Source organism: Heterodontus francisci, chromosome 11, assembly GCF_036365525.1.
Source record: "Heterodontus francisci isolate sHetFra1 chromosome 11, sHetFra1.hap1, whole genome shotgun sequence".
Taxonomy (NCBI): domain Eukaryota; kingdom Metazoa; phylum Chordata; class Chondrichthyes; order Heterodontiformes; family Heterodontidae; genus Heterodontus; species Heterodontus francisci.
In genome coordinates, this window is record NC_090381.1 from 98,255,336 (window position 1) to 98,273,053 (window position 17,718).

The window sequence follows — 17,718 nt, forward strand, 5'->3', positions numbered from 1 at the left end:
GAGTGGGGGCAGAATTCAGGTGGGGGACATGGCACCCCAAAACAAACCCAATGTTGAGGCATGAAAATGTCTGTGGATACCCGATGGAGTAGTGGAGCCCTGGCTGGCTGGTGACATGCAGGGGCTGGTGCATGAAGTTGGTACAAGGAAAGTGATCCCCTGTTTTGGTACTCCAGTACCTGGCAACAGTGGCTGCAAATCTCAAACCTGGACACAGTATTCAGAACCAGGATTAAATATGGGAGAAAACTTTAAGACTGGCAGCAATACCATGTTTTCTGTAGATGGCCCAAGACTCAGTGTCAAACTATCCCTATTCTGTTGCTGGCCCATGCCAAGCCCTCATCAAAACCTTACAATGAAAGCATTGCATAACAAGTTGGCAGCTAATATTGAAAGCCTTAGAACACATATATCTTGCAAAGGTACTTATTGGCACTCAGGATGTTTAGGTTGATCATTCGCCATCAGTGACTGTATAGACTTTGGAAAATTCTGCAGTGCACTGCCGTTGATATAAGATTATCATGGATTGATTTGCTTAACTAGTATTTGTCTTTTTTTTAATTCATTCGTGGGACGTGGGCATCGCTGGCTAGGCCAGCATTTATTGCCCATCCCTAATTGCTCTTGAGAAGGTGCTGGTGAGCTACCTGCATTGTCCACATTGATATGAGAACCGATGCAAATTTAGAAATGCAGTTGCTTGAGGGACTTTTAGAGTGCAAACCGCATGCGTAGACAGTGGGGGATTTTATAAGAGTACTTCTTTCTTCTTCTTTGGGCCTCCTTATCTCGAGAGACAATGGATACGCGCCTGGAGGTGGTCAGTGGTTTGTGAAGCAGCGCCTGGAGTGGCTATAAAGGCCAATTCTGGAGTGACAGGCTCTTCCACAGGTGCTGCAGAGAAATTTGTTTGTTGGGGCTGTTGCACAGTTGGCTCTCCCCTTGCGCCTCTGTCTTTTTTCCTGCCAACTACTAAGTCTCTTCGACTCGCCACAATTTAGCCCTGTCTTTATGGCTGCCCGCCAGCTCTGGCGAATGCTGGCAACTGACTCCCACGACTTGTGATCAATGTCACACGATTTCATGTCGCGTTTGCAGACGTCTTTATAACGGAGACATGGACGGCCGGTGGGTCTGATACCAGTGGCGAGCTCGCTGTACAATGTGTCTTTGGGGATCCTGCCATCTTCCATGCGGCTCACATGGCCAAGCCATCTCAAGCGCCGCTGACTCAGTAGTGTGTATAAGCTGGGGGTGTTGGCCGCTTCAAGGACTTCTGTGTTGGAGATATAGTCCTGCCACCTGATGCCAAGTATTCTCCGAAGGCAGCGAAGATGGAATGAATTGAGACGTCGCTCTTGGCTGGCATACGTTGTCCAGGCCTCGCTGCCGTAGAGCAAGGTACTGAGGACACAGGCCTGATACACTCGGACTTTTGTGTTCCGTGTCAGTGCGCCATTTTCCCACACTCTCTTGGCCAGTCTGGACATAGCAGTGGAAGCCTTACCCATGCGCTTGTTGATTTCTGCATCTAGAGACAGGTTACTGGTGATAGTTGAGCCTAGGTAGGTGAACTCTTGAACCACTTCCAGAGCGTGGTCGCCAATATTGATGGATGGAGCATTTCTGACATCCTGCCCCATGATGTTCGTTTTCTTGAGGCTGATGGTTAGGCCAAATTCATTGCAGGCAGACGCAAACCTGTCGATGAGACTCTGCAGGCATTCTTCAGTGTGAGATGTTAAAGCAGCATCGTCAGCAAAGAGGAGTTCTCTGATGAGGACTTTCCGTACTTTGGACTTCGCTCTTAGACGGGCAAGGTTGAACAACCTGCCCCCTGATCTTGTGTGGAGGAAAATTCCTTCTTCAGAGGATTTGAACGCATGTGAAAGCAGCAGGGAGAAGAAAATCCCAAAAAGTGTGGGTGCGAGAACACAGCCCTGTTTCACACCACTCAGGATAGGAAAGGGCTCTGATGAGGAGCCACCATGTTGAATTGTGCCTTTCATATTGTCATGGAATGAGGTGATGATACTTAGTAGCTTTGGTGGACATCCGATCTTTTCTAGTAGTCTGAAGAGACCACGTCTGCTGACGAGGTCAAAGGCTTTGGTGAGATCAATGAAAGCAATGTAGAGGGGCATCTGTTGTTCACGGCATTTCTCCTGTATCTGACGAAGGGAGAACAGCATGTCAATAGTCGATCTCTCTGCACGAAAGCCACACTGTGCCTCAGGGTAGACGCGCTCGGCCAGCTTCTGGAGCCTGTTCAGAGCGACTCGAGCAAAGACTTTCCCCACTATGCTGAGCAGGGAGATTCCACGGTAGTTGTTGCAGTCACCGCGGTCACCTTTGTTTTTATAGAGGGTGATGATGTTGGCATCGCGCATGTCCTGGGGTACTGCTCCCTCGTCCCAGCACAGGCATAGCAGTTCATGTAGTGCTGAGAGTATAGCAGGCTTGGCACTCTTGATTATTTCAGGGGTAATGCTGTCCTTCCCAGGGGCTTTTCCGCTGGCTAGGGAATCAATGGCATCACTGAGTTCCGATTTGGTTGGCTGTATGTCCAGCTCATCCATGACTGGTAGAGGCTGGGCTGCATTGAGGGCAGTCTCAGTGACAGCATTCTCCCTGGAGTACAGTTCTAGGTAGTGCTCAACCCAGCGGTCCATCTGTTTGCGTTGGTCAGTGATTATGTCCCCCGATTTAGATTTGAGGGGGGTGATCTTCTTGATGGTTGGCCCAAGAGCTCTCTTCATGCCATCATACATTCCTCTGATGTTTCCGGTGTCTGAGGCCAGCTGAATATGACTGCATAGGTGTTGCGAGTAGTCGTTTGCGCAACGCCTAGCTGTTCTTTGTGCAGAGTACTTATGATTGATGATTGACCTAGTTCTTTGAGCTGCAGAAGTGGTAGTTGCAGTTTGTGGCCAGCTGCAAAGCCTCGTTGTAAGCTAGAAAACTAGAAGGCTCAAAAGAGTGGGACAACAAGGATTTTGCTCAAGATGAGTCATAGAGATAAGGGAGATGTGAAAAGCATAAGTGCAGAGGGGCAAGCACAGCAAGAGAAAAGAATGATTGATCTATCAGAAATAAAAACAAGAAATGCTGGAAATACTCAGCAGGTCTGGCAGCATCTGTGGAGAGAAAAGCAGAGTTAACGTTTCAGGACTGTGACCCTTCATCAGAACTGAAACGTTAATTCTGCTTCTCTCTCCACAAATGCTGCCAGACCTGCTGAGTATTTCCAGCATTTCTTGTTTTTATTTCTGATTTCCAGCATCCGCAGTATTTTGCTTTTATTTTAGTGATTGATCTATCAAGTCAGGTGATTTAAAAAAACATGTAAGGGAGAGTGGATTTCTAACGAAAGTTGTGGAGATAGAAAAGTTCCATAGCCTGAGAACATAATTGCAGATGCTGGCTGAAGCCTAATGCTTTCCTTGCTATTGAAACAAGGACAGAGAATAGAAGAGAAATGAACAAGAGCGGATGGTAAATTGCTACCTAAACACTGTAATGTGTTGATCTTTGTTTGCAGTGTGGCAAAGAAAGAGAATTGCTACAAATTTTTGTTGTCAAGTCCGAATCTCTTGCACAAAATTAATCTTACATCGGGCAGCTGAGCCATTGCTATTCAGTGAGAGGAAAGAAAAATGTTACTCGTGCCGACACTTGTTTGATACATGTTATTGTTGCTCAACCAGTTCCACAGCATGCTACCTACCACAACCTCAGCACAATCCTAGCCCAACATGAGATCGAATAGGCCATCCGACAGCTAAAAAACAATAAGGCCACAGGGGGAGACGGAATTCCCGATGAAATTCTAAAATACGGCAGAGAGGCACTCTTGACACATATACATGGTCTCATCTCTCTCATCTGGAAGGAGTAGAGTGTGCCAGGGGATCTCTGAGACGCTGTAATTGTGACCATCTTCAAAAAAGGTGACAAGGCCGACTGCTGTAGCTACAGAGTCCTTCTCAACCGCCTCCTCCACGTGGCTGAAGAGCTCTGACCGGAATCACAATGTGGATTCCATCCATCAAGAGGCACAGTGGACATGATCTTCATGGCAAGACAACTCCAAGAAAAATGTAGGAAGCAGCAGCAACCTTTATACATGGCCACCTCTGACCTCACAAAGGCCTTCGACTATTAACTGGGAGGGATTATGGAATATCGTCCTCAAATTTGTCTGCCCGGAGAAATTTGTCACCATCCTCCGCCTGCTGCACGACGCCATCCAAGCTGTCATCCTGGCCAACAGATCTGCCACTGACCCAACCTGAGTGCAAACTGGGGTCAAGCAAGGCTGTGTCATCACACTAATGCTCTTTTCCATCTTCCTCACTGCAACACTCCACCTCATCTCCATGAATATGGGAGTAGATGTACTCTACAGGATGAGCGGCAAACTATTTAACCTACGTCGCCTCCAGTCCAGGACCAAGGCCACTCCAACCTCTGTCTTCGAGTTGCAGTATGCTAACAATGCTTGCGTATGCGCACACTCAGAGACTGAGCTTCAAAGCCTCGTTGATGCATTCACAGAGGCACATGAAAGAATGGGCCTTAAGCTAAACATCCGGAAGACAAAGGTCCTCTACCAGCCTGTTCCTGCAGTGCAACACTGCCCCCCCACTGTCAAGATCCATGACGAACCACTGGACAATGTGGATCACTTCCTAGACCTGGGAGCCTCCTCTCAGCAAGGGCAGACATAGATGATGAAACTCAGCATCGCCTCCAGTGTGCCAGCGCAGCCTTCGGTCACCTGAGGAAAAGAGTGTTTGACGACAAAGATCACAAATCTGGCACCAAGCTCATGGTCTGCTGGGCCACAGTGTTACCTGCCCTCCTGTATCATCAGAAACATGGACACTGTACAGCAGACATCGCAAAGCCCTGGAGAAATATCACCAGCAGTGCCACCACAACATCCTGCAAATTCAGTGGTGGGACAGGCGCTCCAATATCGGTGTCCTCTCTCAGGCCAACATTCCCAGTATCGAGACACTGGTCATGGCTAGTCAGTTACGTTGGGTGGGCCACAGCGTCCACATGCCTGTGACAAGACTCCCAATACAAGCTTTCTACTCTGAGCTCCATCACGGCAAGAGGCTACCAGGAGGGCAGAGGAAATGCTCCAAGGATGTCCTTCAAGCTCCCTGAAAAAATGTTACATCTCCACTGATTGGTGGGAATCTCTTGCCTGAGACTGTCTAAAATGGAGAAGAAACATCCGCGAAGGTGCCAGTCAGTTCAAACAACATCGAAATGCCCAGGCAGCGACCAAGCGCAAACAGCGGAAGGAGCGTTCAGAAATTCGAGCATCCCATCCACTCGCATCATCAAACACCACCTGTGGCAGTGTGCGGATCCAGAATTGGACTATTGAGTCACCTAAGGACCCACAACCCTGGAGTGGAAGAAAGTCATCCTCTTTCCCAAGGGACTGCCTAAGAAGACATGCTATTAGCTGATGTTCTCGAGTTAGCCTGCAATTAGCACAGGCATAGAAATTGAGGAAAGCAATATCCACAGGAGTGCCATTGCATATTGCAACTTGGCTGCAGGTGTCATTACTGCAGGTGACTAAACTAGCTGTAGAGTGCTTTGGGATGTCTTGAAGTCATGGAAGATCCTATACAAGTGTACTTGTTTCTTATTAAAGGAAAGCTTGACTATTGGCTTCCTGCTGACAAGCTAATATGGTTGTCCTTGGCCTCCAGGTAAAGGGCTGGGATATTGGGGGAAAAGATAGGCAAATCAAGCAGCAATGCCTACAGCTGCCTTCTCACCTGGACCTCAATTTGTGCCCATCCATCTCATAAAATCAAGAGCTGTGGGCCCATAGATTCCTGACCAGGGATCCCAGCTTTTTGCCAGGGATGCCTAATCAAGGCAGCATCATTAAAAAAATTTCATTCTTGGGATGTGGGTGTTGCTGCCAAGGCTGGCATTTATTACCCATCTGTAGATGCTTGGTGCCCCGATAAGGTGGTTTGCTCGGCCACTTCTTCAGAGGGCGGTTAAGAGTCAATGATATTGGTATCAGGCTGGAGTCACATTATAAGGCAAACCAGGTAAGGACAACAGGTTTGCTTCCCTAGAGGACATCAGTGAACCAGTCAGCATTTTATTACAATCGTGCAATGTCCATGGGTCACTTGCCTGATGCCAGCCTTTTATTTCCAGTTGGTGAGCTTTTAGCTCATGTTCTCTGGATCATTAGTTCAGTAAACGTAACCACTGCATTACCATACCCACATGCTCCCAAATAAACACAGTCAAGAACCAAATAAACATTGTACAAAAGCAACATTCTATATCCAAATAATTAGAGCTATGTTAAAGATAAGGATAATAAATGGATAGTGATAATTGAGTAAATTAAACATTAATAAAAAAATAATAAATGAATATGCCAGCAAATGAGCACTAATAATATCAAAATATTAGCCCATGGTAACTTACAAATACGTTTTCATTCAGCCCTGCCTGACTGGCAGTTTAACTGACTCACTCAGAATCCCTAGCTGGAACAGTTCAAACCTGTAACTGGTCTGGAATGCATCTCTGTGTAGAACATTGATATCACTGCTGTCCATGGCGACTAAATGCAGCAACAGTGTGATACTGAACCAGCAGCTAACACTTTCAAACCTGGTCTGTGCTAATTTAGCTGATCTTAATGAGGGAAACAGTTGACTGAAGTTATCCTGGGCGAGGGAGTGTGAACATTAACCGGGGCCCCCTTAGTACAGACCACTATCTGCTCAAAATCTGCTGGAATGATGTGGCATTGTGTGGGGCCAGGATCAGGCTCAACTACAATTCCTTCTGCAGTTGAATGGCTAGCTGACATTCAGTGGGTGGACGGCAGGGGGGGGGCGGGGCAGGGGTGTGTGGGTGTTGTCGGGGATGGTGTAGATCTTCCTGCTCTTGCTCCTGAACCTGGGTTATTCCATTGATTGGCTGCAGAGAATACAGGAAATGTGGATGGGCTGGGGTTGGGGGGGGAGGGGGGGGGTGGGTGCGGGTGGTAAGGTAAGGAAAGACCTTGATACAGGAAACCCCCTGTAATAGTTCAGTTCCTTCACCAGAGGGCAGAACAAGAGGCACCAGGAAAACAGATACACTATGGGGGTGGGGGGTGGGGCGGTGGAGTTGCGGGGGAAAGCAAAAGATGCCTTCAAATCCTGCCAACGCTGAGATGTAAAAACTTCCCATAGGTGTGAACAATGTGTAAGTGACCACCATCCAGCTCATGAACTGTATGCATCCTGGTATGTGGGGAAAGTAGCGTGTGTGACTAAAAGTGGTAAACAAGTCCACAGCGGGGACGTTGGATATGTGATGAGACAGCAATGTGGTGAACTGAACTGCTGAAGGAGAAGTGGATGTACTAATACCTGCGAGGTCTGATTTACTGCTGAATTTGTAACAGACGCGCCATGTAGGCTGGTTGCTTGGAGACCAGGGGTCAGCAGAATGAAGTAATGCCTTGTTATCAGACAAGGGCTGGAGAACAGAGAACTAGCTATGCAATATGGTTGAAACTTGAGGGATGCGGCTACCAAAAATAAGCAGATGTCAACATCGGTGAAAGGTTGACCGACTGTGGCTGACGTAGTGCACCCGCAGCATTAGCAACAGCTGACCAACCAATCACTGTGCATCGGGTAGTCAAGTCCGGCCCATCCCGAGCTGATCATGCAGGTAGCATGCACGAAACAGGGTATAAGAAAGTGTGCTCCGACGTGCTGGCTAGCCATCTCAGGACTAAGTAGTCTGATCAACTACTTGGAGAATCGGAAGGGGAGGACTGATCACCTGCTGTGTTCCCACTCTCAGATTAACTTCAGTAACCTAGCTTACAGGGATGCGTGAGTATAATCTCTGTTGAAGATAAGATTTTGAAATGCTGAATAAATGTGCTATGTGTGAACAATAATTCGGTAGTCTTGAGTTGTTGATACCCAGAGTAAACCTCTGGACCAGTAGTGGGGATAGGCTACAAATGTCATGCCAATACAGCAGAATGCTTTTATTGCAGAAAAATAGGGCATTTCAGTAAGATGTGCCAAAATAAAATCTCGACTACCTCAAGGTCTAAAGGAAAAGTAGTTAAGAACAGACAGGTAAATGAAGTTAAGCAACCTCCTGCAGCAGACCAATCAAAATGTTTTCTGGGCAAGATCCATGATTTAAAACAAGCATTTTGGTCAGCAGACGTTATGTCAATGGACATATCACTAATTTCAAACTCGACACTGGAGCAAGTGTGACAGTCCTATCAAGTAAAGAGCTATGGCTATCCACACACGTTCTGCAACCAATAGAAACTCAGTTACATGGCCCAGGAGATGTTGAAGTAAAGGGGAAGTTACAAACAACGCTTTAATATAATGGAAAGCAGATAATAGAAACAATGTATATCCTAAGAAATCAGGAGTTCTCACTCTTAAGTAGAAGAGCTTGTATTGAGCTTCATATTATAAACAAAGTTGAAATTGAACAACAAGAATCCAGGATCCAGGACAGAGGGAGAGCCCCCACTCTGACCTGAGCACTGCAGAGAGTCCAGATTCCACCAGAGAGCCCCCACAATGTGGCGAGAACCCGCACAACACAACACAGCCTGCCATGCTGCTCAAAGACTACCAGAGCGAGAAAGAGAAATGCAGCAAGTTCCTATAGGAACACTACACAACGGAGAACTCGGGAAGAAGCAAGTCCAACAAAATTGTCAGGGACATAGACAGACCAAAAAGAACCACTACTTTGACCCAATTCCCAACTAGTCCATGGGAATGGTTGGCGAAAGATTTATTCTTCTTTAAGGGAAGATCCTAACTAATTATAGTTGATTGCTTTTCAAGATGGATCGAAGATAAGTGGATGTACACCACAACAACTGAAGCAGTCATCAGAGTTTTACAAGTCGTTTTCGCAACACATGATATACCTGATTAGATAGTATCTGATAATGGACCACAATTTGTAAACGATTACTTTACACACTTCACAGAAGAATGCGGATTTGTTCAACTAACAAGCTCTCCTAAGTATCCACAATCAATTGGAGAAGCTGAGCGAATAGTCAGAACCATTAAAACTATGTTGATGAAAAATCAAGATTTCCAATTAGCACTACTGACATACAGAATTATTGTGCGGATTAGCACCACCAGAATTCTTAATGGGAAGAAAACTTGGAACGCAACTTCCAATTCTACCATAGGAATTACTTCCAGGATTATCAGAAAGTACAAGACAAAGGATAAAATCAATGTAAAAGGTATAGAGGACACAATATCCTTAAAAGGCTCTCAGGAAAAAATTTAGCCAGTGTATAGCAAGTGCAACAAGAGAAAGGCCAGTTCTGGACTTAGTTTTAGGAAATGAAGCTGGGCAGATGGAAGGGTTACCAGTGGGAGAGCATTTTGATGGTAGTGATCATAATTGAGTTAGATTTAATATAGTTTTAGTAAAGGACAGTGATACACCAAAATTAAAAGTTTTAACTTGGGGAAGAGTCAGTTTTACTGAGCTGAGATGTGATTTAGCAAAAGTGGACTGGAAGCAGCTACTTGAAGATACATCAGTGTCTGAGAAATCAAGAGCTCGATACTGCAGAAATCTGCGAGGATTATAGAAAATGCAGGGCTGAAATTAACAAGGAAATTAGGAAAGCAAAAAGATGACATGAAAAAATATTGGAAAGTACAATAAAGGAAAACCCAAAGATGTTTTGTAAATCTTGGAAATACTGTTATGAAAGTTATTTTTGTTAAAATATTTTTTGAGGAATTTATAGTTAAACTGAATAAATGTTGGACCAGTTTTCTTAAAAAGAGAGCCATCAAGGGGACACTGAGGGAGCAGGATTGGCAACAATGTTACTGGTTGTCACATGACTCAAGTTAAAGCTAGAACAGAAACCCTGGTAACAAGGGCAGAGAAGTGACAAATGCCCCTTTGATTGGACAAGCCCAGTAGCAGCAGAGCGCACCTGGGATGGGCAGAAAAAAAACTCTCAAACTTTTTGATTGTGTGTCAGCATATGGTTTTACCTACTGGAGTGAGAGAAAGTCAAGTCTGCTGCTGAAGTCTCAAGGTAGGACAGAAGACCACAACCCAGCTCACTTTCCAGCAATTCCCTAATAGGCCCTGTGAAGTCCACTGTGTCGATTCATCTCATCTCCTGTCTCTGAAGAAAGTCTGCTTAAGTTAGTTCTCGGCGCCACCTGAAAAGAGCTGTTCTGGAGGATCTCAATGACCTGTCTACTTGTATTCAGATGTTAGACTGCCAGTTTTGGAACAACATATCTCATCTGTTGTTTTCTTCAAAAATCAGCAAGTAATCTGCCTGGGTGTTTTTTTGTCTGTAACAGAGCTCTGAATTTATAAAAATCCCTTTTATCTTTTTCTGGTTAACCGTTGTCTATGTGTATGTGTGAGTGTGAAGGGGCCAAGGTGGAAAGGGAACTTTAGAATTTAAAATCTGTGTGTTTATGTTTTACTTCATTATTAGTTAAGACTGGTTTTATAATAAACTGATAATGTTGTTCATTAAAGAAACCTGGTTAGTGTGTTCTATTCTTATGTTAGGATGAGACGTGAAGGCTCAGTTAGGGCGCTTGAGAGTTACAAGCTAGCCAGGAAGGATCTAAAGGGAGAGCTAAGAAGAGCAAGGAGAGGACACGAGAAGTCATTGGCGGATAGGATCAGGGAAAACCCTAAGGCTTTCTATAGGTATATCAGGAATAAAAGAATGACTAGAGTTAGATTAGGGCCAATCAAGGATAGCAGTGGGAAGTTGTGTGTGGAATCAGAGGAGGTAGGGGAAGTGTTAAATGAATATTTTGCATCAGTATTTACAGTAGAGAAAGAAAATGTTGTCGAGGAGAATACTGAGATTCAGGCTACTAGGCTAGATGGGATTGAGGTTCACAAGGAGGACGTGTTATCAATTTTGGAAAGTGTGAAAATAGATAAGTCCCCTGGGCCAGATGGGATTTATCCTAGGATTCTCTGGGAAGCTAGGGAGGAGATTGCAGAGCCTTTGTCCTTGATCTTTATGTCGTCATTGTCGACAGGAATAGTGCCGGAAGACTGGAGGATAGCAAATGTTGTCCCCTTGTTCAAGAAGGGGAGTAGAGACAGCCCTGGTAATTATAGACCTGTGAGCCTTACTTCGGTTGTGGGTAAAATGTTGGAAAAGGTTATAAGAGACAGGATTTATAATCATCTTGAAAAGAATAAGTTCATTAGCGATAGTCAGCACGGTTTTGTGACGGGTAGGTCGTGCCTCACAAACCTTATTGAGTTTTTCAAGAAGGTGACCAAACAGGTGGATGAGGGTAAAGCAGTGGATGTAGTGTATATGGATTTCAGTAAGGCGTTTGATAAGGTTCCCCATGGTAGGCTATTGCAGAAAATACGGAAGTATGGGGTTGAAGGTGATTTAGAGCTTTGGATCAGAAATTGGCTAGCTGAAAGAAGACAGAGGGTGGTGGTTGATGGCAAATGTTCATCCTGGAGTTTAGTTACTAGTGGTGTACCGCAAGGATCTGTTTTGGGGCCACTGCCGTTTGTCATTTTTATAAATGACCTGGAAGAGGGTGTAGAAGGGTGGGTTAGTAAATTTGCGGATGACACTAAGGTCGGTGGAGTTGTGGATAGTGTCGAAGGATGTTGTAGGGTACAGAGGGACATAGATAGGCTGCAGAGCTGGGCTGAGAGATGGCAAATGGAGTTTAATGCGGAAAAGTGCGAGGTGATTCACTTTGGAAGGAGTAACAGGAATGCAGAATACTGGGCTAATGGGAAGATTCTTGGTAGTGTAGATGAACAGAGAGATCTTGGTGTCCAGGTGCATAAATCCCTGAAGGTTGCTACCCAGGTTAATAGGGCTGTTAAGAAGGCATATGGTGTGTTAGCTTTTATTAGTAGGGGGATCGAGTTTCGGAGCCACGAAATCATGCTGCAGCTGTACAAAACTCTGGTGAGACCGCACCTGGAGTATTGCATGCAGTTCTGGTCACTGCATTATAGGAAGGATGTGGAAGCTATGGAAAGGGTGCAGAGGAGATTTACTAGGATGTTGCCTGGTATGGAGGGAAGGTCTTACGAGGAAAGGCTGAGGGACTTGAGGTTGTTTTCATTGGAGAGAAGGAGGAGGAGAGGTGACTTAATAGAGACATATAAGATAATCAGAGGGTTGGATAGGGTGGATAGTGAGAGTCTTTTTCCTCGGATGGTGATGGCAAACACGAGGGGACATAGCTTTAAGCTGAGGGGTGATAGATATAGGACAGATGTCAGAGGTAGTTTCTTTACTCAGAGAGTAGTAGGGGCGTGGAACGCCCTGCCTGCAACAGTAGTAGACTCGCCAACTTTAAGGGCATTTAAGTGGTCATTGGATAGACATATGGATGAAAATGGAATAGTGTAGGTCAGATGGTTTCACAGGTCGGCACAACATCGAGGGCCGAAGGGCCTGTACTGCGCTGTAATGTTCTAATTCTAATTCTAATTCTAATTCAAAGAAAAGTCGCATCGAAACAAACAGATCCATAATTATAACAGAAGATACTGTATAAGAAATCTACCAAAGTTGTCAGAAGGGCAAAAAGTATGGGTATGAGACCAAAATAGAGAAGGGGTAATTCTCCAGAAAGACAAGAATCCACAGTGGCTTTATCTAGTACGAACTCAAGAAGGTTCTATATGGAGAAATGGAAGGAATTTTATTCCTTTACATCAAAGACGTCAATCGGTCATATATCAGATGATGAACCGAAGATTCAAAAAGCACCGAATGCCACAAACCTCAATGAAGGCCGTCCAAGTCGAGAAACAAGGGATCAGAGAAAGACTACCAATCTTCCACATCTGACAACAACAAGATCAGGGAGAGTTGTGAAGCCTCCTGATAGGTTGAATCTATGAAGTCAGAGACGGGGGTGGGGGGGTAGATGGGGTAGTATGTAAATAAAAAAGTGAATGTATGTAAATATATATTGGGATAAAGAATTGGGGGAAGATGTAGTATACGGGTATCAAAGGACTAATCTTGAGAGAATGTAAAGATTATCGCCCACCAGGATGAGGTAAAAGATCATGTGGGAGAGACTCAAGAGCAGTTACAGTGTGGCTTTTGAAGGAGACACACAGGCCAGTGTGGAGTGTATATAATTACTATACAATAAAGATTAATGTTTAAACACTACAGTCTAAGAACCTCTCTGGCTAGATTCTATACAATGGCAACATAAAGAACCAAATATATAACAGTGAGTGTCACTGGCAAGGCCAGCATTTGTTGCGCATCCGTAATTGCCCTTGGGAAGGTGTTGGTGAACTGCCTTCTTGAACTGCTGCAGTCTATGTCGTGTACGTACACCCACAGTGCTGTTAGGAAGGGAGTTCCAGGTTTTTGACCCAGCTACAGTGAAGGAACAATGATATAGTTCCAAGTCAGGATGGTTTGTAACTTGGAGGAGAACTTGTGTTTGCTGCCCTTGTTCTTCTAGGTGGTAGAGGTCATGGGTTTGGAAGGTGCTGTTGAAGGAGACATAGTGAGTTGCTGTAGTGCATCTTGTAGATGGTACACACTGCTGCAACTGTGCACTGGTGGTGGAGGGAGTGAATGATTAAGGTGGTCATTGGAGTGCCGATCAAATGGGCTACTTTGTCCTGGACAGTGTTGAGTTTCTTGAGTGTTGTTGGAGATGCACCCATGTAGATGATGGACAGGTTTGGGGAATCAGGAAGTGAGTTACTTGCTGCAGAATTCCCAGCCTCTGACCTGTTCTTATAACCACAATATTTATATGCTGGGTCCAGTTCAGTTTCTGGTCAATGGTGATCCCCACAAGATGTTGATGCTGGGGGATTCAGCGATGTTATTGCCATTGAATGTCAAGGAGAGATGGTTAGATTTTCTCTTGTTGGAGATGGTCATTGCCCGGCAATTGTGATTCTAACAATCTGTGAAATGCAAATTAGGTGAACTCCAATGAGGTGACCCCTTTTACCTGTAATTGAATTGTCCAGGCAATCCAAAAGCTGCAGGAACAGGAACTGAAATATCTCTCTCATAGTCAATCGGTGCTGCCTGAATGACTGCCAATAGATTAGTCATTGCATGATGCTGATTTGCCTGGTGTAATGCTTACTGGTGTCCCAGTGCAATCTCAAGGGAGGTTACCTGCAGTGCCTTGTTGCTTTTTTACAATATCAGCTGCTTATTTACTGCAGTAGGGTCAAGACATTCTCCAGGGTCATGAATTTGTGCTTCACTGGAATGTTACATGACAGATCCCTTTAGCACAGCATAATATTAAAGCCAGTTCTCTCTCACCACTCTATGAGTCTTGAGCTGTGTGTCATTCACTCTGTTTAACAGTCACTTCATATCTACTAATATTGTGCTCTGTCGTGGGAAGCAGAGCTTTGGTTTCCCCTGACAACAGCTGAAGCTCATTCTTTGCCTGTCACTCTCAATCAGACGACTTCGGCATTTCCAATCAGTGAAGATCTGACAGAACTGACAGAATTTCCCCTGCTAAAACCCTGCTGTTTGCATTCCTGCCACCCTGCGATAAAATGGACGGTGCTTGTGCTGATCTGGCTGAAACCCATGTAAACTAAAGGTAGATTTGTGACATAGAGATATTCAGCCAGCTTTTACGAATCCATACTCCTGTTATAGAGCTTCTCACAATTTGAATGCACATGAGAATTTGGCACATAGAAGCCAGTGGGCCCTCCCTGAATGTAAATAGAGAATTGTAAAGGGCACATTGATCTCTATGGCCATATTCTCAGCATGCACTCCTGTCAGATGTCCAATAATTCACACATTGTAAGGTAGCAACTGAGAGAGGAAGATAAAGAAATAGCTTGCATTCATGTAGTATCTTACAAACCCACAGAACGTCCCAAAGCGCTTCACAGACAATGAAGTATTTTTCAAGTATAGTTCATAATATAGGCAAAATCTACGCACAGCAAGCTCCCACAAATAGCAATGAGATAATCACTTATTCTGTTTTGATGAGATTTGGTTGGAAGATAGATGTTGGTCTGGATGTTTTTCTTGAAGTGCGATGTGATCCTTTGTATTCATCTGAGCAGGCGGACATGGCCTTGGTTTAATATCTGAAGAAGGGTCACTGAACTGAAATGTTAACTCTGCTTCTCTCTCCACAGATGCTGTCAGACCAGCTGCGTATTTCCAGCGTTTCTTGTTTTTATTTCAGATTTCCAGCATCCGCAGTATTTTGCTTCAATTGCCTTGGTTTAACATCTTGTCTGAAATATAGCACCTCCCATGACCTACATTATGTGCTGAAGTCCCTGGAGAGGGCCTTGGATTCACAACCTCCGAAGAAGAATGCTACCACTGAACCAGGGCTGGCAGTAAGGATCTTGGATATAACCCATTATCAGAACTGAATTCTGACAAAGAGTCTCACCTGAGATGTTAACCCTTCCACTCTCACACATTGGTTAAGCTCATGCATTCTTACAAGCATTTTATCATTTCATAGAAAATTCACAAACATATCCTACACATAACACTATCTGTTCTTACTCAGCTTTCTTCCTCCTGTAAAATAGCTAGTGAGATAAATAATCAGATAATCTGTTTTTCAGTGATGTTGGTTGATGGATAAATATTGGCCAGGACACTGGGGAGATCTCCCCTGCTCTTAGAGTCATAGAGTTATACAGCACAGAAACAGTCCCTTTGGCCCATCGTGTCCATGCCGGTCATCAAGCACCTATCTATTCTAATCCCATTTTCCGGCACTAGGCCCATAGCAGTATATGCTATGGCATTTCAAGTGCTCATCTAAGTACTTATTAAATGTTGTGAGGGTTCCTGCTGTGTGTTCCAGATTCCAACCACCCTCAGGGTGAAAACAAATTCCTCAAATCCCCTCTAAACCTCCTGCCCCTTACTTTAAATTGATGCTCCCTGGTTATTGACACCTCCACTAAGGGAAAACGTTTCTTCCTATCTATGCCCCTGATAATTTTGTATACTTCAATCAGGTCCCCCCTCAGCCTTCTCTGCTCAAAGAAAAACAACCCTAGCCTATCCAGTCTCTCTTCACAGCTGAAATCCTCCTGGTGAATCTCCTGCTGTGGCCTAACTAGCATTTTATACAGCTCCATCATAATCTCCCTGCTCTTATATTCTATGCCTCAGCTAATAAAAGCAAGTATCCCATATGCCTTCCTAACCACCTTATCTACCTGTGCTGCTGCCTATGATCTATGGACAAGTACACCAGGGTCCCTCCGACCCTCTGTACTTCCTAGGGTCCTACCATCCATTGTATATTCCCTTGCCTTGTTAGTCCTCCCAAAATGCATCACTTCACACTTCTCAGGATTAAATTCCATTTGCCACTGCTCCGCCCATCTTACCAGCCTATCTGTATCATCCTGTAATCTAAGGCTTTCCTCCTCACTATTTACGACACCACCAATTTTCATGTCATCTGCGAACTTACTGATCATACCTCCGATATTCACGTCTAAATCATTAATGTACACTACAAACAGCAAGGATCCCAGCACCGATCCTTGTGGTACATCACTGGTTACAGGCTTCCAATCGCACAAACAACCCTTGACCATCACCCTCTGTCTCCTGCCACTAAGCCAATTTTGGATCCAATTTGTCAAATTGCCCTGGATCCCATGGGCCTTTACCGTCTTAACCAATCTCCCATGCGGGACCTTATCAAAAGCCTTACTGAAGTCCATGTAGACTACATCAACTGCTTTATCCTCATCTACACGTCTAGTCACCTCCTCGAATAATTCAATCAAGTTTGTTAGACATGATCTCCCCCTGACAAAGCCATGCTGACTATCCTTGATTAATCCCTGCCTCTCCAAGTGGAGATTAATCCTGTCCTTCAGAATTTTTTCCAATAATTTCCCTACCACTGATGTTAGACTCACTGGCCTGTAATTACCTGGTTTATCCCTACTACCTTTCTTGAATAATGGTACCACATTTGCTGTCCTCCAGTCCTCTGGCACCTTTCCTGTGGCCAGAGAGGATCTGAAAATTTCTGTTAGAGGACCTGCTATCTCCTCCCTTGCCTCACATAGCAGCCTTGGATACATCTCATCTGGGCCTGGGGATTTATCCACTTTTAAGCCCACTAAAACTGCTAATGCCTCTTCCCTTTCAATGCGAGTTTGTTCAAGTATATTACAATCCCCCTCCCTGATCTTTACACCTACATTGCCCTTCTCCATAGTGAACACAGGTGAAAAATAATCATTTAAAACCTCACCTGTGTCCTCTCGCTCCACACACAGATTGTCACTTTGGTCCCTAATGGGCCCTACTCTTATCCTGGTTATCCTCCTGCCCTTAATATACTTATAAAACTCCTTGGGATTTTCCTTTATCTCCCCCACAAGTGTTTTTTTATGCCCCCTCTTCACTCTCCTAATTACTTTTTTAAATACTTTCTATACTCCTCTAGTGCCTCCGCTGTTTTCAGTGCTCTGAATCTGCCATAAGCCTCCTTTTTTTCCTTATCCAATCCTCTATATCCCTTGACATCAGGGTTTCCTAGACTTGTTGATCCTACCCTTCACCTTTACAGAAACATGTTGGCCCTGAACTCTCACTAATTCCTTTTTGAATGACTCCCACTG